At 43.0% G+C, this 26,759-nt stretch overlaps 1 pseudogene; it reads left to right on the forward strand.

Annotated features, from left to right (window-relative positions):
* The first annotated feature begins 24,739 nt into the window (after positions 1 to 24,739).
* LOC129508170 (heterogeneous nuclear ribonucleoprotein A1-like) lies at positions 24,740 to 26,000 on the forward strand (annotated as a pseudogene).
* The last annotated feature ends 759 nt before the right edge of the window (positions 26,001 to 26,759 follow it).

Consider the following 26,759-nt stretch of genomic DNA (forward strand, 5'->3'; position numbering starts at 1 on the left):
TATAAGTAATATTAACATCATATATAATCATATGTAAGTGCATATATAGTATATTTATATTATAATTATAACACAATGAAAAATAATACATGTATTTATAATTATCAATTGCAAGTATAAACATTATATATAGGATACATAATATATTCATATATATTCACATATAATACATGTGTCTTAATTTAGCCTGCTGTAGAAAAAATATCAGAGGCTGGGTGGCTTAAATAACAAACAACTATTTCTCACAGTTCTTGTGGCTTGGAAGTTAAGGATCACGGCAGATTCCATGTCTGGTGAGGACTCACTTCCTGGTTCATAGATGGCCTTCTTCTCCCTCTGTCCTCACATGGCAGTAGGGGTAAGGAAGCTCTCTGAGGTCTCTTTTTTTTTCCCTAAAGATTTTATTTATTTATTTATTTACTTAGTTGGTTAGTTATAAACTATTATTCTATCTATCTATTTACTTGAGAGAGAGAGAGAGTGAGCAGGGTAGGAAGAGAGGGAGAGAAGAATCTCGAACAGACTCCCCACTGAGTGAGGAGCCCAGTGTGGGACTTGATCGCACAACCATGAGATCATGACCTGAGCTGAAATCAAAAGTCTGACACTTAACCAACTGAGCCCCCCAGGCGCCCTTCTGGAGTCTCTTTTTTAAGAACTCTAATCCCATTCCTGAGGGCTCCACCCTTATGACCTCATCACCTCCCAAAGGCCCCCACCTCTTAATATCATCACCTTAGGGGTTCAACATATGAATTTGGGGGCATACAAACATCCAGCCCATAACAATATGTAACACATAATAATGCATGCAATACATAATAATATGTAAAATATATTACCTAAAAACTAAATCAATTAAAAATTTTACAATTTTAATAATAAACCATATTACCTGTAATTATAACAGATGATATATTATAACTATATTATAATTATAAAAAATATATAGGTGCATAATACAAATAGTACTATTGAAAGGGAGCTGCTCAATGAATATTCACTGAAAGAATCAACTAATTAATTGTTAACATTCATGCCCAGAACAACTCTTCAGAGCACGAACTCCCTTCCCACCAATCCCACTAACTTCCCACAAGGCCCCCACACCCCGCCTCCTATCCCCTCCAGGTCTATGATAGGGCTGGCCTCCTTGCCCTGAAAGTTTTCTCTACCCACAAGTCCAAATCCTAGTCTAACTATCCCTCTAGCCCCAGTTCAAGTACACAAGTCACCTCAGGGACTTTTCTCATTATCCCAGCCTCTGGGACAATTCTCTTTACTAACTGAGGATGGCACTAGCCATCTCTGCTGGGCAAGCTGATATGTGATCATGTCCAATTTAACACTTCATCACTTATTTGATCATTCGTTGTATATTAATCCTGTCTGCCTCTACCCAGGAGAACTTAATAAAGGTGTGGTTTTGTTCTGAGATCAGAGACCAAGCTACAAGATTTGTCCCTCGTATTTTCTTATAGTGCCCAGACCCAGAGTAATAATTCAATGAACATATTTTGAAATTTCAAATGCCCTAGGGTAGAATAAATGGCTATCCAGCAAATATTCACTCCCTCCCTTTCCTTACCTCCATTGAAGGAGTGTGTCCCAGCCCCTTGGATGTGGACTTGACTACGGACCTGCTTTGGCCAGTGGAATATAAACAGAAATGACAAGCGGATGTGGGCTTTTATAGCATCACTGTGGCTGCTGTGTTGAGAACGGACTGATGGAGGGCAAGTAGGTTGACCTGGATGATAGCAGTGCATGTGGTAGAAAGTGATCAGACCCTAGAAATGGCTTAAATGGGGAGCAGACAGGATTGGCTGGTGGATTACATGTGGGATGTAGAGAGGAAGAAAGGAATCAAGGTGATGCCAGATTTGGAGCCAGAGCAACTGGAAGGATGGAGTTGCCATCTGATAGCGGAGGCTGTGGAAAGAGCAAGGGTTTGTTTGGAGACTGATTTTGAATGAATTTGATTTGTGGTCCCTATTGAACCCCCCCTAGAGGAGAGGATGAGGAGAAGCTGGACTCGCAAGTCTAGAATTGATGAGAACCATCAGGCTGGAGACCAGACATCTAGAAGTTACATCCTGAATGGTACTTTAGGTCAGATTTAGGTGGAGAAAAGAAGAGGTCCAAGGAAGGCCTGAATCCTGGGATGCCACACTGTTTAGAGGTCGAGGAACCAGAGCTAAGGAGACTGAGGAGTAGCCAGGGAGGTAGAAGGAAAACCATGAGAATGTGCTGTCCTGGAAGCCAAGTGAAAACGCAGGACATGTAATGGGTATTTGTAATTCACCTCCTCAGCACCCAACCCTCTTCTTTCAGAAATTGCCTCCAATTCTCACTTGGAGATCTACTCCTTCTCTACCCAGACCACCTGATCTGGGTGGGGCTCTACTCCCAGCTCCCAAGCATAGAGCATCATGACCTAGCCGGTCAGTAAAAATGCTGAGTTTCACTAGCTAGGAATTGGCTTAGTGATGAGCATGTGATTTCAGTCAAATGAATCAGAGTGAATCTCAGGACTTCTGCAGAAACAATTAGGAAACTATTTTCAGCAAGAGTTGAGCGTTGTAGGGCAGCAACCACCTTACCACCACGAGAGCAGCTTATCTGTGAATGAAGCCCACACAAAGAAAATAGAGTCTGGAGGTAGAAAAAGTAGATCCTGGTGACTTCACTTGAACCTGGATCAAGCTACACCTGAAGCCTAGACTTCTGACTTGTGTAAGCTTTTTAGCCTATGCCAATTTGGGTTGGATTGTTTTTTTAACTTGGATAAAATAGTTCTGACTAATTCAGCAAGGGAATGGATAAAAACCATTAGGATGTGTCCATCTGATACAATATTATTATATCACTAAAAAGAATTTGGTAAATCTAAAAAAAAAAGAATTTGGTAAATCTGTACCTGTTCACCTGGAAATATGTCCATGAACATTAGTAAGCAAAAAAAAAAAAGCAAAAAGCAAATCATACTTCACTCCCACAATGATGGCTATAATCAAAAATATGAACAAAAATAATGGTTGACAAGGATGTGGAGAAACTGGAACCCTCATACATTGCTGATGGGAATTTAAAATGGTGCAGCCTTTGAAAAACAATTTAGCAATTCCTCAGACTGTTAAAGATAGAAATAACTCTAAGATCCAGCAATTCCATGCCTAGGTATATGCCCAAGGGACTTGAAAACATACATTCACACATCTTGTACACAAATGTTCACTAATATTGTTAGCAGTATTTTTCATAAACGCCAAAAAATGGAAACAACCCAAATGTTCACCAACTGAAAAACAAATAAATCAAATGTGGTCTATTCAAACAATGGAATATCACTATTCAGCCATAAAAAGGAAGGAAGCACTGACACATGCTACAGCATGAATGAGCCTTGAAGACATGATGCTCAGTGAAAGAAGCCAGACACAAAAGATCACATATTGTATGATTCCGTTTTTGTGAGATGTCCAAAAGACGCAAATCTATAGAAACAGAAAATAAATCAGGATGACCAGGGCCTGGGGAAGGGTGAGGGGAAAGAGGGAGTAACTGTCAATGGGTGTGGGTTTCTTTCAGCGGGGATGAAAATGTTCTAAATTTAGATTGTGTTGATTTAGATTAAGGTTGCATAATGCTACCAATATACTACAAATATTGAATTGTACCCTTTAAATGGGTAAATTGTATGGTATATAGATTATGGTTTTTGTTTATTTATTTATTTAAGAGATAGTGAGAGGGAGAGCACAAGCAGGGTGGGAGAGGGAGAAGCAGGCTCCCTACTGAGCTAGGAGCCCAATGTGGGGCTCGATTCCAGGACCCTAAGATCATGACCTAAGCCAAAGGCAGATGCCTAACTGGCTGAGCCACCCAGGCACCCTAAAACTGTTCTTTAAAAAGCAAATTTTGGACCAATGTGTGTAGTATGATCCTACCTTGCTAATAGATAAATATGATAAAAAGCAAGACAATTGCATGTGTGAGTTTCTATGTTACAAGATGGAGGGCATTTAATTCCACAGATTTCTCTTGAGATGAGCTATGGATTTGCAAGGAAGAAACATTTCAACAAGAAACTTGGGGAGGGTAGGAACCCAAGACATACCCAAAGAGCAAGATGTGGTCCGTGTGGTAGAAGAAAGGAGACTTGTGAATTTAGGAAGGAGGTGGAGGAGGAGGCAACACTGAGCACTGCTAGAAGGAAAAGACAAGGAAGCAGCAGCCCCAGCAGTGACAGGGCCAAGGGCAGGACTTGACGCTGGCTGGGGTATGCCTTGGAGGGATACCAGAACATGCCACCCCAAAATATGTCTCTTCCTATTATTTTGAGCTAAAGGCCATTGAAAACCAGCAGACACAGGAAAGGCTCTAAAACCAGGGCACATATTTTCTTTTTGTAAAGGAAATTTCCATTTATAGGGATGTCTCCCTCTCCTTAACTCTGGTCAGTGGTGAAGGCACCCTTAAATCAGCATAACAACCCTTTTTAATTCCTACTTATTGATCATACTTTTCCTGTTCACCTTCCCACACTTGCATCCCCTTGCATCAATAAGCCCCAGAACAAGTCCCTTTTCCTTAGGCCAAAGATAGTATATCAGCCCAAGCTCTAACTGGGTGTGGCCATGTGTTACATATGCAACGCACATGTTAATAAACTTCTGTTTGTTTTTCTCTTGTTAATCTGTCTCTTGTTTCAGAGCCCCAGCTAAGAACCCAGAAGGGTAGAAGGAAAAAGGTTCATGACATCCCCTGATCCCTTGTAATGTTATCTCTTCCTCTGCCTCCTCTAAGTAGGTCCCGTTAACTCACGGGCTTTTGTACATATGGACAGATTCTTCTGCAAGAATTCAAAGATAGGGATGCCTGGGTGGATCATTGGTTGAGCGTCAGCCTTCGGCTCAGGGCGTGATCCCAGGGTCCTGGAACTGAGTCCCACATTAGGCTCCCTGGGAGGAGCCTGCTTCTCCCTCTGCCTATGTCTCTGCCTCTCTCTGTGTCTCACATGAATAAATAAATAAAATCTTTAAAAAAAAAAAAAGAACTCAAAGATTAGTTGGTGAAATGTCTGCCTTTGGCTCAGGTCATGATCCTGGGGTCCTGAGATGGAGACCCACATCAGGCTCCTTGCTCAGTGGGGAACCTGCTTCTCCCTCTGCCTGCTGCTCCCCCTGCTTGTGCTGGCTCTCAATCTCTCTCTCTCTGTTTCTCTCTCTGTGTTTCTCTCTCTCTCTCTCTCTCTCTCTGACAAATAAAATCTGAAAGAAAGAAAGAAAGAAAGAAAGAAAGAAAGAAAGAAAGAAAGAAAGAAAAAAGAAAAGAAAAGAAAAAAGAAAAGAAAAGAAAAGAAAAGAAAAGAAAAGAAAAGAAAAAGAAAAGAAAAGAAAAGAAAAGAAAAGAAAAGAAAAGAAAAGAAAAGAAAAGAAAAGAAAAGAAAAGAAAAGAAAAGAAAGAAAAACTCGGGAAGGATTAAGTCTACACTAGTAATAGTGATTACTTCTGTTGGTAGGATGGACAGTGAAGAACCAGAGGACTTTGATTTTGTTTCTTTTACATGCTCCTGTCCTGTTTGAACTTTTCACAACAAACACAAACTATTCTGTCCTTCTGAAAAGGTAAAAAAGACAATTCAAACACCACCTCCTCCAGGAAGCCTCCGAGGCAGACATACTTGGGCTTCTCAGCATTGCAATTACACTGTACCTTCTGCTTATTTCAGTGCTTGCCACGTGAGGAGAACTGACTGTCCTGGGTGCCCTGGAGGACAGAGGTTGTTCATTTTGCCTCTCTGATCCTGAGCCTATGAAGGTAACTTAGTAATACTCTCCTAGGAATGAATGAATGGGCACTGAGTGAGTGAATGAATGCGCTCAGCTATGCCCACAAGCAACACTAGATCCCACCAGCCTTTGCCCAAGCTCGTCCTACTGAGACAGCTAAATGATGAGTGGCCATTGGGGATGCTGGGCACCCCCCTGCAGGTGCCTGAGATTAATTACACTGTGCCATTACCTTCCGCGGTGTGGATTTGCAAGTCTTAATTACATGCAGGGAAGCAGCAGGAGCCCTCACTCCCCAACCTAGACTCCAGAGTCTCTTGGTGTTATTCTTTGCCCCCTTTCTCTTTTCTTTCCAACAGCTCCAGCTCCCGAAGGAAAGCTAGGGACAAAGATGGGGTAGAAATGTGCTTCAAACAGGGAGGGAGAGCGGGCTCAGCTGCAGAAGGCATCTCCACTTGGCTTCAGACTTCGGGCTCACAAGGGGAAAAATGACTCCCTGTATTCTTAGGAAATGGCTCAAGCCAGAGGTGATGGTGAGGGTCTGGGTTCTTGCCCAGAGTCACATCTGCATTATAAACACCTCTGCAAGCACACACCCCACACCCCCACCGCCCCCCCACACCCCACACCCCGCCAGGAAGATGGTATGTTTTTGACAGTCTGTTCTCCTAGCTGAGCTGACAGGGACTGGAGCTACTTTGTCTCCACCAGCCTCCTGAATTTTAGCTACTGGATCACCATCTGACTGCTTGTTTCAAGGCATCTGACTGGTGATGCTCCCTATGCATCACTCTGGGTGAACAATTAAGAGACCAAATGGGAAAGGAAAAGAGACTGTTACATGAGATCAGTAGAAAAGCATTCCCAGGTTCAAATGCCAGTTTCACCACTTACTGGCTGTGTGGCCTCAAACAAATGATTGACTTCTCTGAGCTTCAGTGCCACCGTTTGTTTCTTTTTTTTTATTATTTATTTTTTTATAAATTAATTTTTATTGGTGTTCAATTTACCAACATACAGAATAACACCCAGTGCTCATCCCGTCAAGTGTCCCCCTCCGTGCCCGTCACCCATTCACCCCTTTTTTTTTTTTTAATCCTCACACTGCCTGGTAGCCAGAAACCTTTACCCTCCCAAGCTTCCATCTTGGAATTAAGGTATCATCATCATTGAGAATCCTCTTCTAAGATGCAAAAGCCCTTAAAAGGTCCCCAACTCAGCCTTAAACATTTGAGAATGGATTCACGCATCAGAGAGAAACAACCGGTAGGGCCCTGATAACCAGAGAAAACAGACAGGTAAGTTTTGACTGGCAGGGAAAAAAAAGAGGAAGAAGCCCAAAGAAGTTGCTCCCAGAGGAAAGGAGAGTAGAGTCATGACTGAGAGGGTCCTGGGGACAGTACCCAGGACATCTCAGTTTCCCCCATGTCAAACAACAGATAATATAGAGTAAACTTTAAATACTCACAAATTTAATCAATGCTAAGGGCATCACAGATTCTCTCTTCATGTTTACAAAACCCCATCCTCAGATAATAAAACTGAGGCCCGGTGGGGTTAAGTCACTTACTCTAGGTCATACCACCAGAACATATATGGGGGAGCCAGCTAGAAATTCCAGAGCCTTTAGCTGGCAACAATGGATAAGTCACAGTTCTTCAGAGGCAGAGTCGGAGAATATGGGATATGACAAAAGCAGGGAGCAAGTATGAAAAGAAATCACAGAAAGACCAGCCCCAGCCACTCCTCAATTGCTCTAGGATCTGCCACTCTCTGCCGCTGAGACCTCTACTAGAGACACAGCATCCCAGCAGGAGTGGGTCCCCGAGAAGGACACCCTTCCCTCCTTTGCTCCCTGTGGTTCCAGGTGGCCCGGTGCTCCCCAAACTGTTACCATGGAGACTCCTCCAGTGACCAGAGCAGGGAGCTGGGGCTGGTGGCAGGATGCTGAGGGCAAGGCCTGGCACCAGGTCTGGGGAGCAAGCGCTGGAGGCCCTGGGAATGTGGTGCCAAGGTTTGCCAGATGGCTGGGGGCAGGGGGCCAGCCCATCTCCATAAGGCAGGTCCCCAGTGATGGCAGGGTCTGCCAGACTCTCCTCAAAGCTACCAAAAATAACAAAAAACAAAAAAAAGAAAAAACACAACAACAACAGAAAGCACAGAAACACACATTCTTCCATCTTTAATCATTCCTTAGCTTTTCGTGCAGCTGCTACGTGCACCAGACGCTATGCAGGATGGAATAATAGGGAACACACAGATCCTCTGAAACCCATCCATGATTCTCCACTATAGAAAAAGTTCCCCCAAATGAAGTAGTATAAGAACCCCCCAATACAGAGGATATGAATTTGCACAATGAAATTTGCTCCCAGGTTGGCTTTTATTTGGGGGTTCTTTGATTGTCACACACTAATTTTCATATTAGCACTAATAATATTACTTATCAGCGGGTGGCAGTGGTGGTAATAGTTGACATTCAATCCACACATACTCTGCGCCAGCATGAAGGACCTGATACACATCAACTCCTTTCACCTTCACTCCCGGGCGATGATGGGAGGTGGGAGGGGGAAGCACTATTATTATTTTCCCATTTCACAGATAATGAGTTGAAGCTCAAAGAGGTTCATTCTTTAGCCCAAAGACACATATCTAGTGTATTTATTTCCCATTGCCACTGTAACAAATCACAATCATCATGGGAGCTGATAACAACACTAAGGGAACTATCTTCCCTTATAGTTCTGGAGTCATAAGTCCAAAATCAGTCTCCTGGGGCTCTCATGTCAAGGAGTCAGGAAGGCTGGTTCCTTCTAGAGGCCCTGACAGGAAGATGCTTTTCTTTGTCTTCTTCAGCCTCTAGTGGTTTCCTGCCTTCCTGGGCTCAGGGCCCCTTATTTCTTCAAAGCACATCTGTCCAATATCTGCTCCTGTTGTCACTATAGACTAAAATCTGTATTCCCCACCCCCCAAAGCTCATGTATGAAAACATGATCCCCAGTATTTCGAGGCAGGGCCTTTGTATGGCTAACTCCTGAGTGGGATTAGTGCCTTATAAAAGAGACCCCAGAGAGTCTCTCTCCCCTTCCACCACGGGAGGACACACACAGCAGATGGGGGTTTATGAACCAGAAAGCAGGACCCCACCAGTCGCCAAATCTGTGGGCCCCTTGATCTTGGACTTCCAGCCTCTAGAACTGTGAGAAATAACTATGCATTCTTTATAGGCTCCCCCATCTGTGGTATCAGTCACAGCAGGACGGGATGGACATAGTCAATGTGCTCCTTTTCACCCTGACCCTCCTGCCTCCCTCTTACAAGGATCCTTGTGATGGCAGTGGGCCCACCAGATAACCCAAGAGGACCTCCCTGTCTCAAGATCATTAACCATATCTGCAAAGGCCCTTTTGCCATATCGGGTAACGTTCAGGAGTTTCAGAGATGAGGACATGGATGTATTTGGAGGCCACTGTTCAACCTACCACAGCTGGTGTGACAGAGCCAGGTTTCAAACCCCCGGGGCTGACTGCAGTGTCCATTCTGTGAACGACCAGGCCAGCAAGAGTATCTCTGACTCCTCACACCCTGGTTGGGGAATGCCCAGTCTCTTCAACAGGCACGCTTCGGGATTCTCATATAGCCAGGCCCTAAACGTTTAAAACTAGGTGTGGAGTCCACAGTCAAAGATAAGCGCCCCATGGAGCATCCATTTAGCAGAACACAGAAGACCACAGGAGACAGTCCTGCACTTCACTCTCCACATTGACCTCTATCAGCTCTGTGACCTTGGGCATGCACTCTACCCTCTCTGAGTCTCAGTTTTCTCCATCTGCAAAGTGGGCATATTTAGTCCCCACCTCACAGGGCTACTGCACAGGGTTGATGAAGTTATGGACAGAGAGGCCTCCACAGACTCAGCAGAGTTGGTGCTCAAGAGAGAGAGATCACTGTTAAAAAGGTAGAACTCTGTCACCAGCCAGCTCTTCCTGATAACCTTGTTTATAAGCCAGAAGTTCTCCTTGGCTTTCACCTCGAAGACCTTAGAAGTTCCAAAGAAAAACTCTCTCCTGAGGGGGCAGCCCCGGTGGCCTAGCGGTTTAGTGCCACCTTTGGCTAGGGGTGTGGTCCTGGAGACTTGGGATTGAGTCCCACGTTGGGCTCCCTGCGTGGAGCCTGCTTCTCCCTCTGCCTGTGTCTCTGCCATTCTCTCTCTCTCTCTCTGTGTCGGTCATAAATAAATTAAAAAACTTAAAAAAAAAAACCTCTCTCCTAGGGCTGGACTCCTCCCAGGACACACACTGGGCCCAGACCTTCCTCAGGGAGCCCCAAGGACAGACAAGAGAATCCCACTCCCAGGTGAAAAGTTTACCAGAACAAATACGAAGTGCTAACAACTTCCTGAGAGGCAAACAATGACGGAACTGCCACCCTCATTCCCAGCCCCATCAGAGGGGTGCAAACACAGCAACAGCCTTTCCAAAGCCAGATATGTGGTGTGGAAAATAAAACGAGAAGCACACGCACTCGTTTCAGCCCTGACAAAGCACTAAAGACTGTCATTAAAAGGCCCCCGGAGTATTTCCAAATGAATAGCCCACCCCCCAGGAAAAAATATTTTGACAGGCGGGGCTGAATTATTCAGTAGACGTTGTTCCTTATTTAAAGCAGAGCGTGGGTTGGCAAGAGGTTGTTTTGTTTCCACTTTATTTCTTCACTGGAGTTTTTACAGTCCGGATTTCATTATAGTTCCAAGAATGCCACACTGCAGATCCGGGGAAATGTGGGAGCGACAGCTAGGATGCTGGCGGATGCACCTATATTTGACAAATGCTTCAGCCACTAGCCCATATGCACATCCATTTAAATTAAGGAGTAGGAGGGATAGTTACCCTACTGCAGGCTGCTAATTTCATTGAGAGGACTCTAATTATTTTTCCTTTTTCTTCTTCCTGGGCAGAACAATGCCAGTTATATAAGAGTATTTCTAGTTGCTGGAATTAAACATTAAGTAAGAAATGATGACAATGATTTCTCTCCAAGATGCTCTGGATGGGATGAGTAAGGATCTCGTCAAGGCTAAAACATTTCCAGAAGAGTGGCAGAAACAACTTTCCAGAGCAGAATTCTTACCTTTCCTGGAGTAGTAAAAAGATTGTTCAGCTGACTGTATCTGATTGTGGTCATGGTTACATGACTGCATTCATTCGCCTAAACTCAAATGGGACCGTGAGGCAGCTCTATCATATTAAAATGAAATGATATATGATAAATAAAACTGATTGACAATCTAAAAGGTAAGAAAAAAAGAATGCATAGGATCTACCTAAATTGGTCCCGGGAAGTATCTCTGCTTCCTGAAAATTGAAAACTTCAATTCTCTAGGTGTGCCTTGAGCCAGTATTTACTGAGCACTTGTTATGTTCAAGGCACTGGAAGAGTAGCAATGAATGAAATGACAAAATCCTTGTCCTCGAGTCACTGACATTCATCTGGGGAGAGGCAAACTGTAAACAAGAAAGTGTATCCATACATCATAAGACAATCTCAGACAAGTCTAAGTGTTATGAAGATAATAAAATAATGGAATGCCGAGGATGGATGAGGAGCTACTTCAGGTAGGTCAGGGAAAGCGTCTCAAAAGAAGAACCATTTGAAGTGAAATCAGAAGAATGAGAAGGGCCAGCGAGAAGTAACAGCAAGTGTAAAGGCCCTGTGGTAGAAACAGAGATTGCTATCGTATGGCTGGAGCCAAATGAGCCAGGGTAGGTGATGATGAAGAAGGGGAGTGGAAGAAAAGGAGATGGGAGAGGTGGGCTGCGTCCGATCATTCGTACCTTATAGGCTGTACAGAGAACCTGAGTTGTATTCCAAATGCAACGGGAACCATTGGTAAGTTTCAAACTAGCTTGCAAAAATGCAAGCAACATTCACTCCAGTGGATCAAGGGACATTCTGGAAAGTATGTTAGCCAGTCATTCTGTCAACACAGACACCAGAACCATCGGTCCACTATGTGTCAGACTTGTCCCGGTGAGTGATTTTCCAGAAAGTACAGATGAATCTGCTTCCCATTACTGGGATACTGCTGAACAACAGGATGCAAATAGAAGGCTGGTTTGGGGTCATGATCTGCAATTTATTCAAAATGTATCACCAGGCACCTATTCTAAGCACTGTGTATACAGCAGTGCAGAAAGCAACCTCGTCCATACTCACATAGAGCTCTGTCATCAATGTCAGAAGGTGGCAGGGGAGAAGAAGTCTCAGAGATGTGAGGGCACCAATGAGGAACACCTAATGCAGATGTGAGGAAGTCTGGGGAGGCTTCTCAGAAGAAATAAATTGAAGGACACACAGAAGGTGAAAGGGGATTCTAGATAGAATATCATGTGCAAAGGCCCAGAGGTCCCAGGGGAAACTGAAGAGACCACATTACAACTTGACTGGAAACAGGGAATGTGAGGGTAGGGCTTTAGCAGGGCCTTGTAAGTTCCATTGAAGGACTTGGAATTTATCCCAAGGGTTGTAGGGAGCCATGGAAAAGATATAGGCTGCAAGAGAAGGAGCAAACAATCGGATGTGCATATTAGAAAGATCAAGTTGCCTACAGGTGAAGAAGAGACTGGCAGTGGGTGGGGTGAAGAAGACAGGAGCTGGGAACTCCAGTGAGGAGGCGGTGTGGTCATTCAGGTGAGACTAGAGGAGCCCCACCTAGAGAAGAAGCACAGCGGATGACAGAGGACAATGGATCCTGAGCCATGGATGAGGCAGATTCAACAGGACCCATTACTGATGGGTTGCTAGGATGGGGAGAGGAGTCAAGGATACACTGTGAATTTCTAAGTTACAGATTAATTGTATAATGGTCCACTGAATAAGAAACCATCTTTAAAGGGCTGGGGGAAACGATGCCCATGAAACACCCAGACACACATTGTCCAGTACAGTAGCTACAAGCCACCTGTGGCTAGTATGACCAAAGACGTGAATTTTTCATTTTATTTCCTTTTATATTTTTCTTAAGATTTTATTTATTTATTCATGAGAGACACAGAGAGAGAGAGGCAGAGACACAGGCAGAGGGAGAAGCAGGCTCCATGTAGGGAGCCCGATGTGGAACTCGATCCTGGGACTCCAGGATCACGTCCTGGGCAGAAGGCAGGCGCTCAACCGCTGAGCCACCCAGGGATCCCCTTTATTTCCTTTTAATTGCAAAAGTGAGATTCAATTTGGCTACTGGAAAAATTTTAAGTATGTTCAAGACTCAGTTATATGGATCTACTTTGCCGGTTGTAAATTTTATGAAATCGAAATCCAGATCAAATATTTCTGATGAAAATTTAGCATTCGAATTGAAATGCGCCATAAGTCTAAAATACATACTAGATTTCAAAGATTTAGTACAAAAAAAAAAAAAAGAACCATGCCTCTGTTTCAGATCTCTCTTCAAAGCATACTGGATGTTCAATACAGAGGCTCAGGCCCTTGGAAATTATGAACTACTTGCTTTCCACCAGCCGATTTGCATTTGCCAAGTCTTAAGTCCTAGCATCTTAGATGCCCATTTCCCCAAATATCCTAATGAATTAAGATCTCATTTGAAAGCAGAAGTCCTTAATTAATGAAACAAATCATTAACCCCGAGAACAAAAGTGTTTCCCAAAGCACAATACATGAATTTGCTAACTTAATGCAATTAATATTTACTAACTACCACGGGCAGGACACTAGTTAAGACTGTGTAGTCATTAACTTGCTGTGTAACCAACCACCCCAAACCTCAGCCAACAGCCATTTACTTCTCATGCATACGCAGGTCAGCTAATTAAGTTTAGACTCAGCTGGGGCGGCTCTGTTCCACGGGTGGGTCTCTCTGCCCCTTTGGACCAGTTAGGTACCCTGATGTCCCCCTTTTACTTTGTGCCAAAGTAAGACACATGACTGAACCCAAAGGCCAGGGGTGAGGAAATACAGGGTGTCCCAAAAGTTTTAGTGCAGCTTTAAGTTTTGTTTTGTTTTGTTTTGTTTTTTGAGTGCACCTAGAAGTTTTTAAAGCTTTGAAAGGATATGTGCTACAAACTTATAAAATTTGTTTTATATCATTTTTATAACATCATTTGAAATTTTATTTAACTTTTCTTTTATGCTTACTTAATGCTGTAACTCTGAGTACAAAACTCATAATTTTTTGTTTAAATCCCTCCGATTGAAGACGACAAATGTGAACCCAAACAAGTCACTACAAAGTCATATGAGCAAGGGCTTGGCTCTAAGAAAAAAGCAGAATTCAAGGCCATGATGCAGCTACAAAGAACAGTGTGCAAGAAGCTTGCATTCTGATGGGAATGTCAGGTGGCGGAGGGTGGACACTGATTATGGTATGTGTGACAAAGAAACACAAATGAATATATATAAAAAATGTTATTTTGGACTCCATTCTGAAAATAAACATGTGCCAGACAGGATGCTGTCTCATACATATCATTTCGCTCACTTCCCACAGCAACAAAATGAAATAGACAGATGTTAAATATGAAGATCAGAGAGGGTGAGAGGCTTTGCCAAGGTCACACAGTAAGTGACCAAATCCAGATTCAGTCCCAGATCCAATTACAAAGCTTATGCTCTAAACCTCTTGACTAGATACTGAGTTCCCAAAATTAAATGTAACAGAAATTCAGAGGAGAGAGAAGGAATTGAAAGTTTTCATGAAAGAGAAACCCTTTTTCTCTGGGTCCCAGAGGTTTGAGTTTGTGAAAAAGAAAGCCACAGGTCCATCACTTAGGCCAAGTCATCAAACTGGAGCTTAATACCTAACTTAATTGCATTTTCAACCTCCCCCAGAAATGTAGTCCTAACTATACTTTCTGGTCGGCACCAATAAGGTAACCTGTCACACGGGTCCTCTCTGTCCTTGAAAGAAAGATGAAGTCATCCAGCTACTTTTGTCTCCAAATGAAGATGAACTCTCCTGAAATACTCCTTTTTTTTCTGTTCACAACTTCCTTGTCTCACCTTTAAAAAATGCTTCCCTCTCAGGGACGCCTGGGTGGCTCAGTGGTTAAGCATCTGCCTTTAGCTCAGGGAGTGATCCCAGAGTCCCAGGATCAAGTCCCACATAGGGCTCTTTGCATGGAGCCTGCTTCTCCTCCCTCATCCTATGTCTCTTCCTCTCTCTCTCCCTCTCTCTCTGTGTTTCTCATGAATAAATAAATAAAATCTTAAAAAAAAAAAAACCTTCCCTTTCTGCAGCCCTTTGGAGTTTCCCCGTAGTTGCCCGTTGAATAATTAAATGATTACTAATCATTTAATAGTGATTTAATAAGAGCAATTAGACAAGTTTGATGCTGATAGGTAAAAATAAATAAATAAGAAAGAAAGTAAGAAAGGGAAGGATAGGCAGAGAGGCACAGAAAATGGAGGGAACAGAGTGAATCAGCATGTAGAGGCAAAGTTTAAAGTCCCAGGGCACGCACAGGGAGGACCAAACCACCTACTTTGGCTTTCCGAGAAAGCTGAGATCAGATTCTGGGCTGAGGACTCTGTATTCAATGCGACAGAGGCAATAGGGAGGCATTGAAGATTTTATAGCAAGAAAGCAAGCTCAGAGCAAACTGTCTTTCTAGTTAGCCATAAAATGAACAGCACACTGGGCAAAGAACAGTGCATTTCAGAGCCCAGGCCAGAATCACAGCTAGGCATTTGGGGGGGTAGGTGAAATCAGAGAGAGAAGCCAAGAGCAATACTGTTCTCTGGTGTTTCCGAGTTTCACCAAGAGCCACTTGAAGGGGTCCTTTGTTGATCAAGCACTGTGAGGACAGGAAAAGCATTCCCTCAGAGGGTGCCATGCTTGAGACCCTCTAATGCAGGTAAATGCAACTGAGTGCTTCTCTCTCAGCTCTGCCATTTGGTTTGTCTTCAAGTTACCATAAAACTGCATTAGCCAGTTCCCTGAGCCAATGGGAAGAGAAGGAAATCACTGGTTGCTTTTTACTATGCCCTGTTAGAGTACAAAGGGGAAAAGGGAGGTAATTATGTACATCAGGACATGGCTCAATCCCTGAATTAAAAAAAAATCTGAGCAATTCCTCTGGCTTCTATTAATTCTGTGCCACTATTATCTAAAATTAGGACAACAAGCAAAGGCAAGCAGGATATACTGAATAGATTTTTTACATAAATAGTATGGGTGTCTGCATAGGCAATCCAAGGGTGGTAGATTGTTTGAGCTGAAAGAAACCTCAGAAATGATGCAATCAAACCCCCTCGTTTTATAAGGAAAGTAGCCACAAAGCCAAGCAACTTCTCCAAGTCGCACAGCAAGCCAGGATCCTGGTATGTGGGGAAATGGCTTCTATAAGGGCAGATGTGTTTAGAAAAGTCTGATGCCTCTGAGTGTTGAATGTCTGCCACTCACTAAGCTAAGCATGTTTTATGTATTATCTTACCTAATCTGTGTAACAGTCCAATCAGGTGGGTACTTTTTATTCCCATTATACAGATGAGAAAACCAAGATTCAAAGCAGTAAAGCTGACTGTGCAAGGACCCATTGCCAGTACATGCTGAAGCTAGGATTTGAGTGCATGCATATTAGAATATTAACTCTGAAGAAGACCAGCATATGCTACCCCCAAATATCCCACTCTGTCATCAGGATTATGTAGAGCTGAAAGCAACTGAGAAAACAAACAAAACAAGACAAGAAGAGCCCTCCCCCTTTCTGCCTCAAAGCAGGTAAAGGTGACATAAGTTTCAACTTGTTAAGTGTCCCCCTCCCATACCAGGAAAAGGAGATCACCAGAGATGACTTGAGTCTGCCTAACAAACCATACCAATCAACCTTTATCAATTAGACATTACCAGATCACCTTCCCACAATTTACCACCCCAATCATTTCTCTTTGTCTAGTCACTTCTCCCCAGTTTATCACCCTTTGCTAAAATAAGTCACCAATCTAATCTCTTCTTTGGGTTTTCACTTCCTTTCTATGAAACCCTGTGCACATAAAAATACTAATATGAATAAAATTTGTATGCCTTTTCTCCTATGCATTTGTCTTTTGTCAGTTTAATTCACAGGCCTCAAGGATAGAATCTAAGAGCATGGATGAAAAGATTTTTCTCCCCTATAACTCCAAGACCACAAGCTCCCAATAGGAGGCAGAAGAGTAGCCAAATGGAGAAGGAGCCAGTGCTATACAAATACTCAAAGAAGGAAGATACATAAATAAGTGATAGCTCAGCACCTAGCTCATTCAGAAGATTAGTTCACTTGCCCCCATTTTAATAACAAGGTTTTAGGGAAAATCAGGTGATATGCTGCATATAAATTAGCTTTGAAAAATGAAGAATTATACAATGGATAAATAAATAGACCCTTATTATTATTTCACCCCAAAATTACCCAACAACCTCAAAAACCTGAGAGATCATGAGGAATCAGAAAGAGAATAAGAAAGCTCTTTGAGCACTCCAAAATGTTATAAATGCTACCCGTTAAAGGAGAAACTGCAAATTCACTCAGAGCCTACTGACTCTTGGTTTACACACAATTCACACTAAAAGTTACAGGGAGAAATCAAAGTATAGTGAAAAGAGAAGCATGTGGAGCCCCCTAGGCTCACAGTTGAACCTGATCTCCACCACTTATAAGCTGTATCACCTTTAGCAGGTCATCACACTTCTCTGAGTGTGCTGGCTTTAAAATATGTCCACTGATTCACCAATAATCCCCTTTACAAGAGGTGAAGCTATTTCCTCCCCACCCCACCCCTGCCCAACAAATGGAATAAAGCAGAATTGACATTGTACAGCTTCAGAGACCAGGTCATAAAAGGCCTTATGGCTTGTCTTGTCTCTCCTGGACCACTCAGGGGGAGGCCAGCTGCCATCGTGTGAGGTCACACAAGCAGCTCTATGGAAAGGTTCATGAAGAAAAGAACTGAGGCCTCCAACCAACAAGCATGTGAGTGTACCATCATGAAAGTGAAATCTCCAGCCACGGTCAAGCCTTCAGATGACTGCAGCCCCTGCCCCATTCTGACTTCAAACTCATGATAAATCCTCAGCCAGGGCAGCCCTGGTAGCACAGCGATTTGGCGCTGCCTGCAGCCTGGGGTGCGATCCTGGACACCCAGGATCGAGTCCCACATCGGGCTCCCTGCTTGGAGCCTGCTTCTCCCTCTGCCTGTGTCTCTGCCTCTCTCTCTCTCTGTGTCTATGAATAAATAAATAAAATATTTTTTTAAAAAAATCCTCAGCCAGAACCACCCAGCTAAGCTGCTCCTGAAAGAATGACCCTCAGAAACTATGAACGATCATTAACATTTGCTGGTTCAGGCTGCTACATTTTGGCTAATCTGCTATGCTGCAATAGGTAACTAATACACCAAGCCACAGTTTCTCCATCTGTAAAATGGGAATAATAACAGAGAATAGGGAAAATAAATAAGAATCTGTTAAGTGTCCTGGAGATGCCTGGCATCTGATAGTCAAATTCATGTTAATTTCCTTTCCCTCTTTCCCCTTAATCCCCTTAATTCCAGGTGAGAGCATACCTGCAGAATGTGTGGACAGCTGACTTTTACAATATGGAAAAAAGTTAAATTGTTTCTGTGTCCTTTTTTAGAAAGTAAAACAGAGCAGCCCAGGTGGTTCAGCGGTTTAGCGCCACCTACAGCCTAGGGTGTGATCCTGGAGACCCAGGATTGAGTCCCACGTTGGGCTCTCTGCATGGAGCCTGCTTCTGTCTCTGCCTGTGTCTCTGCCTCTCTCTCTCTCTCTCTCTCTCTCTCTCTCTCTCTCTCATCAATAAATAAATAAATAAAATCTTAAAAAAAAAAAAAGGAAAACAATTTTTAAACGGGGTGATTCTTGGAATGACTCCTATTAAAATCACCCTTAGTAAAATAGAAGTTTTATCAACACACTAACAAAGAGTGAAGCACACAATCCTTAACTTGGAACGGATCAAGGTTCCAGGTTATCAGCTGTGCCACGTTACCTGCTGTGGACCCTTGGGAAAATTAAAATTACTTAACCTCTCTGAACTTCATGTTCTGCATGTAAATATAGATTACCTCCAGGGGATATGTTTCAGTCACCTGGAAAATATACTTATTTAGAATTCCTCCTATCTTGACCCTATTCCCAGATTTAAAAAAGTCAGCTGTTGCAAGAAGACCAGAGCTGATTGCCTGGCAAATGTGGCTCCTGTCTTCCACAAACCAACACACACACACACTACTAGGCAGCATGCTGGAGGGAGTGGAGGGAGGGCTATGTAATATCCCCTTTTCCCTTAAAATCCTTTTGCTACTCATTTTAATTAAACTTCACTTTTATAAATATCTTGGGATTGGAGTAGGGGAACCCCGTCATATACCTGTTGACTCCTCTAAGCCCTGCCCCTAGTAAAGCTGGCCCCATTTCTGTGGTAATGAGAATGCCTCTCTCCTCCTGCCCCCTCCACCTAATGGAATAAAAGAGCCAGTTGGATGCCGGGGAGTGTTTGGAGGTGGGTGGGTCATGCAGCCAGGCAGGTAAAAGGTAATTTAAAAACTGGTGGAGGAATGCCTGGGTGGCTCAGTTGGTTGGATGTCTGCCTTCCGCTCAGGTCATGATCTCAGGGTCCTGGGATCAAGCTGCATGTTGGCTCCCTGGTGAGCAGGGAGCCTGCTTCTTTCTCTCTCTTTGCCATTCCCCCCATTTATGTTTCTCTCTCGCTTACTTTCTCTTAAGTAAATAAAGAAAATATTTTTTAAAAAATAATAAAACACTGGTGGAGAAAGAAGAGCTCCTTTAATATGCAAATTGAGACCCTGGCCAACTAGAAACTCTGTTTTGAGCCAGATGGGCTGGGGTCTTTGTTAACAAGGCACTATAGAAGAAATGGAGGTGGTTGCAGAGAAAGTGTGGGCTCAGGAAGGTTAAAGAACCTGGTTTGGGACAAGGAAGCTCAAGAATACAGAGGGAACCCCCCAAGTCCCCTCCCCATGACCAGGGTACAATTTTAAAAATTATTATTACCTACTTGAAGCATATTTTGAAAGGCATAAAGAATAAATGCCTCCAGATTAAGAAATAAACATTCCCAAAATATCTAAAGACTTTCATGTGCCCCTCCACAACCATACCACCACTGTCTCCACAGAAGGAGTGCAATGTACAAACACTCTGAATTTGTTGTTTGCAGTCCCAGGCATGTCTTTGTACTTCTACTTCCTACTTGTGTAATATGTATCCCTAATTTGATATAATTGCTTTGCATATTTTTTAAAGATTTATTTGAGAAAGAGAGCATGTGTGCACAAGCAGGGAGAAAGGCAGAAGGAGAGGGAAAAAGAGAATTTCCAGCAGACTCCCCACTGAGCACAGAGCTTGATGTGGGGCTCAATACCACGACCTTGACCCCAAGATCATGACCTGAGCCAAAATCAAGAGTCAGGTGCTTAACTCATTGAGCCACCCAGGCACCCTGCTTTGCATATTTTTAAACTTTATGTATATAATGTGGATTTTTGTGCAACTTTCTTTTATTGCTCTTGACGTTGTTTTTTGGAGGACTCACCCCTGTTGATTCACAGAGCTCTAGCTCATTCATTTTCAGTGGTATGAATCTAATGTATATACCCACTTTCCTGTTGATAAGGAGCTAATTTACATCCCCAACCCCAAATATACTGTGAAAAAGATTATAAAGGGAAACGGAATGAAATACAGAAGGCGCCTGTTTTTAGAGTTCTGCTGTATGAAATGAGCCAAATATTTTTCATACCTACTTCAAAGGGTTACCATAAGGATTAAGGAACACAATGATAATAATGTTAACATTTATCAAGTGCTTATGGCCTGCCCAGCTTCAGGCTTAGAACTTTGCATTTATTGTGCATTTAATCTGCAAGCAACTCTGTTGACAGGGCAGCTAATCTTGTCCCATTTTATAGATGAGGAAACCAAGGCTCAGAAGACATACTGCTTGAAGGAGGCAAGAATGTGACTCAGAGTCCCTGAGAACACTTAGCTACACCCTAAACTAGAAAAGGACTTACAGTAGAGCCTGGCACAGAGGGAGCACTAAATAAATGGTAGTTGTTGCTATCAGTAATAATGAACCATTTTGAAGCCAGGCAGGATTATCAGAGCTGGCATTAATTCTTCAGCTCACCTGGGGAGAGCGACTTGCAGTATACTCTGTATTTAAATTAAGAGGAAAAAAACAGATGATTGAGTGAATCAACCTTTCCCAAAATCTGATTCTAATTATACCCCCAGGGAGTGCCCTAAATCCTCAAACACTGGAAATTTTGCACCACTGTGATTCAGAATATGTGTTATGCAATCTTGCCCAGACTGAGGGTTCAGGGTTCAGAAAGAGTGCACTTATTGGAGTATATATGCCATACCAGTGTTGGGAAGAAATAATTTTCTATGCACTTCAAGGTCCTTTCAGCTGGACTAAGAATCAAATTGACGTGAGGTAGATTAACAGGAGAAAATCAAATTTAATAGCATACATTCAAGGAATCCACACAGACATGGAAATTCCAAAGATAGTGAGGCAACATGATGCTTCATGAGCTAAGGAGAGGAGTAGGAATCTGAAGATACAAAGGGGAAATGGACCATTAGAAGGAAGGTGAAAGGAGATAAAGCTTGGTCTATTATGCAAATAAGTGTCTTAGATAAGAGGAATCTCTGTTAATAGCTCTCTTCCTGGTGCAAGCAGGCATTTGAGAGAAAGGTAAAGAGATTTTTCTGAATCTTGTGGGTTTTGATTGCTTTTAACTCAAAATAATGTTCATGTAAAGGGCTCATCTTGGGGCAGCCTGCCATTAGTCCCTACACCAGGCACCACATATGGTGCTGAATCTTCCATGCACATTAACTCACTCAGTCCTTACAGCAATCCAGGAGGCAGGTACTGTTGTCATCCCATGGTGCACACCAGAGGCTGATGCTCAGGGGATTCAAGCCATTTACCTAAAGTCACTGGGATAGTTGGTGGCTGTGACATAATAAGACATAGATATTTGGTCTTGGGCCCCAGTTCCTGACACTGAACTCTTAAAACCCTTCTGAACAGCTTGACAATACATGCCCTCACCTCAAATATAAAAATATTAAAACGTACTATGTAAAATATAATATATAAAGAACCATAAGGCAGCCTGGGTGGCTCAGCCGTTTAGTGCTGCCTTCAGCCCAGGGCATGATCCTGGAGACCTGGGATGGAGGTCCCTCCATGGAGCCTGCTTCTCCCTCTGCCTGTGTCTCTGCCTCTCTCTCTCTCTCTCTCTCTCTCTCTCTCTCGAATAAATAAATAAAATCTTTTTTAAAAAAAAGAAAAAGAAAGAACCATAAGTTGAGTTGCCATTGACTAGTCGGCTGACATAATCACTGTCATAATCACTGACTGTTATAATGTGCACAGTGCTTCATGAAATGAAACATGAATCAATCTCAATTACATAAAGTCAAACTCACAGAAAAAGAGAGTAGATAGGTGATTTCCAGGGGGAAATGAAAAGATATTAGTCAAAGGTTATAAAGTTTCAGTTAGAAAAATGAGTAAATTCTGAAGACGTAATGTACAGGAGGGTGATTATAGCTAATAATACTGTACTGTATACTTGAAATCTGCTAAGAGTAAATCTAAACTGTTCTCACCACATGCTCACACACACACACACACAAATGGTAACTATATGAGGTCACAGATGTGTTAATTAACTTGGTTTTGGTAATCATGTCACAATGTATACACATATTAAATCATTACATTGTACACCTTTTGAAAAATTCATGCTGAACAACCTAAATATATATAATTTTAACTTGTCAATCATATCTCCATAAAGCTAAAAAAAATAAAATTTCAAAATATTTTAATTGGGGCAGCCCCGGTGGCGCAGCAGTTTAGCACCACCTGCAGCCCAGGGCGTGATCCTGGAGACCTGGGATCGAGTCCCACATTGGGCTCCTGCATGGAGCCTGCTTCTCCCTCCTCCTGTGTCTCTGCCTCTCTCACTCTCTATGTCTATCATAAATAAATAAATAAATAAATAAATAAATAAATAAATAAATCTTTTTAAAAAATATTTTAATTGCATGGTTTTCTTCTCATATTTCAGAAGCCATAATTCTCTTTTAGGTACAGATATTCCCATTGACCCTTGTAAGGTTATAAGCGCCCAGCACTAGACCTCATGGCACCTGCTGGATAAGTAGCTCTCATCTGGGCCACAGGAATAGAAAGTCCACTTTGTCTTGCTACCAGGACCCTATGACTCCCTTTTGCATTCCTCCATGACAGCCAATGTGTCAAAGCCAATGCAGCAGGCAATGTGAAAGAGCTGACAGCAGAACGACAAGAAGACAAATGATGAATGGCTGCCCCCTGGAACAAAGAGGTTAATTACTGGCATCTAAAATATCTGAGGGGAAGACGTTACACACCCACATTACCAATTAACCTCACCCCTAAGAAGTCACTATCAGTGCAATTAATAGAAAATGCCTGTCATCCTAATTACAAAGTCTACACAAGAGGCTAGCGTTAGGTATGGAGATTTCTTTCATAACCTCCTTCTGGTTAGTTTTGAATTTTTTTGGCACCTTTTCAGTTAGTTACACTCGGCTCCTTTCCAAGGGTTTGGTTTCCCTTGAAATAGTTACTGGTGCCTGCTGTTCTGTACGTAACACTTATTGAGCATTAACTACATGCAAAGCACCATGCCAAGCACTTCCTATGCATTGTCCCCCTCCTCCTGCCCACTTCACTTATTCATGGCCCCTCCCTGGTGCAACTTTTCACTTTTCAGCTTTCAAACTTGGTCTAAGAAATTCCATTTTGCCAAGTACTCCTACAAAGGGGCCATCTCTCTTGACTCCTACCAGCTTACCTCACAAGAGAGCAATGCATAAATCAGACTGCCAATTTATTGACTACTGGTGAGAACCAGAAGAGCTCAGGGGAATAAATTTATCATCTCTACCAAGCACATTTCTGCTTGTTACAAATTACACAAGAAGCCATACTGTACATTACTGCTATCCCTTCCACCATCCCTGAATTGGTAACTTATATAAAGTACCTGTGATTCTTTGCCAGGACTTTGTCTGGTTGCCAGATCAGGTTAATCCAGTATACAGAGCAGGTCAGAAGTGTCAGTGAGACAACGCCCCCAGGAGAAGCCTCTACCAATGGCTAGTGTGAGTGAGGGATAAGTGCTTCCTCAACCACACAACTTTGTATACCATGAGCAACTTGGAAGCATGTGTTTCACAGCCTCCCAGGGTCCCAAGCAAAACTGAGCCTAGCTGGCCCTCAGCAAAACATTACAGCTTACTGCTCTTCTCTCTCACTTATCCCTCGATGAGTGCTTCATGGAATCACCGGCCAGATGAAGTCCTTGCACTTAGACCCTTGTCTCTGGTCCTCTTCTGGGGGGACCCAGCTGAAGACAGACATTATAGGTTGTCCTGAAATCAAAGAGTCAGTTGGGTGATCATAATATTGAGCCCCTCGATTCTAGGAATTTATCTGGTGCACGGGCAGGTTCTCTTGCTTGTAGGTCTAGGAACTCTTTTTTAAACAATTCTGGTCACACACGCTGATCAGTCTGGCCTCCCTGGACTTGCTTCTACAGATTCTCAATTAACACCATCTCTCTGCAGAGGTCAACCCAATTGATCAGACTTTTGTGCTTTTAATTACAATTTCAATCCAGGTACCTTCCTGACACAGGTGGGGCTCTACCAATTCATCAATCACACACATACTCCCCACCAGGCTAGGGAAGGAGGAATCATTTGTTTTTTCTCTTCTTTTAATAGATTTTTAATTACACAAGGAAGACATTAAAACATTCCCTTTTGGGTTTCTGCCCCTGGACGCCACAGAGTAAGCATCGTTAAAGTCTCCCCTCCCACCGCCGTCATGTCTAAGTCAGAGTCTCCCAAAGAGCCCGAGCAGCTGCGGAAGCTCTTCATCGGAGGTTTGGGCTTCCAAACAACCGATGAGAGTCTGAGGAGCCATTTTGGACACTGGGGGGTGTTTCTGGACTGTGCGGTAATGAGAAACCCCAACACCAAGCGCTCCAGAGGCCTTGGGTTCGTCACGGACACCACCCAGGAGGAGGTGGACACGGCCAGGAACCCTGGGCCGCACAAGGTGGACGGAAGAGTCGTGGAACCAAGAGGGCTGTCTCCCGAGAAGATTCTCAAAGACCCGGTGCCCACTTAACTGTGAAAAAAATTTTTGTTGGTGGCATTAAAGAAGACACTGAAGAACATCATCTAAGAGATTATTTTGAACAGTACGGGAAAATTGAAGTGATTGAGATCATGACTGACCGAGGCAGTGGCAAAAAGAGAGGTTTTGCTTTTGTGACCTTTGACGACCACGACTCTGTAGACAAGATTGTCATTCAAAAATACCACACTGTGAATGGCCACAACTGTGAAGTAAGGAAAGCCCTATCGAAGCAAGAGATGGCTAGTGCTTCGTCCAGCCAAAGAGGCCGAAGTGGGTCTGGAAACTTTGGTGGTGGTCGTGGAGCTGGTTTTGGTGGGAATGACAACTTTGGTCATGGAGGGAACTTCAGTGGTCGAGGTGGCTTCGGTGGCAGTCAAGGTGGTGGTGGATACGGTGGCAGTGGGGATGGCTACAACGGATTTGGTAATGATGGAAGCAACTTTGGAGGTGGCGGAAGCTATAACGATTTTGGCAATGACAACAATCAATCCTCAAATTTTGGACCCATGAAAGGAGGAAATTTTGGAAGCAGAAGTTCTGGCCCCTATGGTGGTGGAGGCCAATACTTTGCCAAACCACGAAACCAAGGTGGCTATGGCAGTTCCAGCAGCAGCAGCAGCTATGGCAGTGGCAGAAGGTTTTAATTACTGCCAGGAAACAAAGCATAGCAGGAGAGGAGAGCCAGAGAAGTGACAGGGAAGCTACAGGTTACAACAGATTTGTGAACTCAGCCAAGCACAGTGGTGGCAGGGCCTAGCTGCTACACAGAAGACGTGTTTTAGACAATACTCATGTGTATGGGCAAAAAACTCGAGGACTGTATTTGTGACTAATTGTATAACAGGTTATTTTAGTTTCTGTTCTGTGGAAAGTGTAAAGCATTCCAACAAAGGGTTTAAATGTAGATTTTTTTTTTTTGCACCCATGCTGTTGATTGCTAAATGTAATAGTCTGATCATGACGCTGAATAAATGTGTCTTTAAAAAAAAAAAAAACATTCCCTTTTGGGGCATCTGGGGTGGTTCAGTGGCTGAGCCTTTGGCTTGGATCATGATCCTGGAGTCCTGGAATTGTGTCCCACATTGGGCTTCCCGCAGGGAGCCTGCTTCTCCCTCTGCCTGTGTCTCTGCTTCTCTCTGTGTGTCTCTCATGAATAAATAAACAAAACATTTTTTAAAACATTCCCTTTTATATAAGAATTGAAACATGAAACATGACAGATACGGCTAACATCCTTCTTGAACACAACCTTTCCCCAAGAATCCAAGTCCCTCTCCCCCCACAGAAGTTACTATTATGTTCAGTTTCAGGCTTTTTCCTTTGAATTTACACAGAGAGACAAATTACACAGAAAGAAAATTACAGAAAAAGTTTGGGTAGGGGGAGGTTAACATAAATGGCATCCTACCACATACATGCTACCCTACATTAGCAACAAGCAAGAGAAAAAGGAAATTTAAAAGGCAATATCATTGGGGTCCCTGGCTGGCTCAGCTGGTACAGTATGCAGCTCTTGATCTTAGAGTCATGAGTTCAAGCCCCAAGTTGAGTGTGGAGTCTACTTTAAAACAAATAAATAAATAATAAAACAAAATGTCATTTATCATACAATCAAAAAATATTTTACATCTGGGGACAAATTTAACAAAAGATAAGTAAGATTTCTACACTAAGAACTACAAACACTGTGGACAAAGGTTAA

This window comes from Nyctereutes procyonoides, unplaced genomic scaffold (assembly GCF_905146905.1).
Source record: "Nyctereutes procyonoides isolate TBG_1078 unplaced genomic scaffold, NYPRO_anot_genome, whole genome shotgun sequence".
Classification (NCBI taxonomy): Eukaryota; Metazoa; Chordata; class Mammalia; order Carnivora; family Canidae; genus Nyctereutes; species Nyctereutes procyonoides.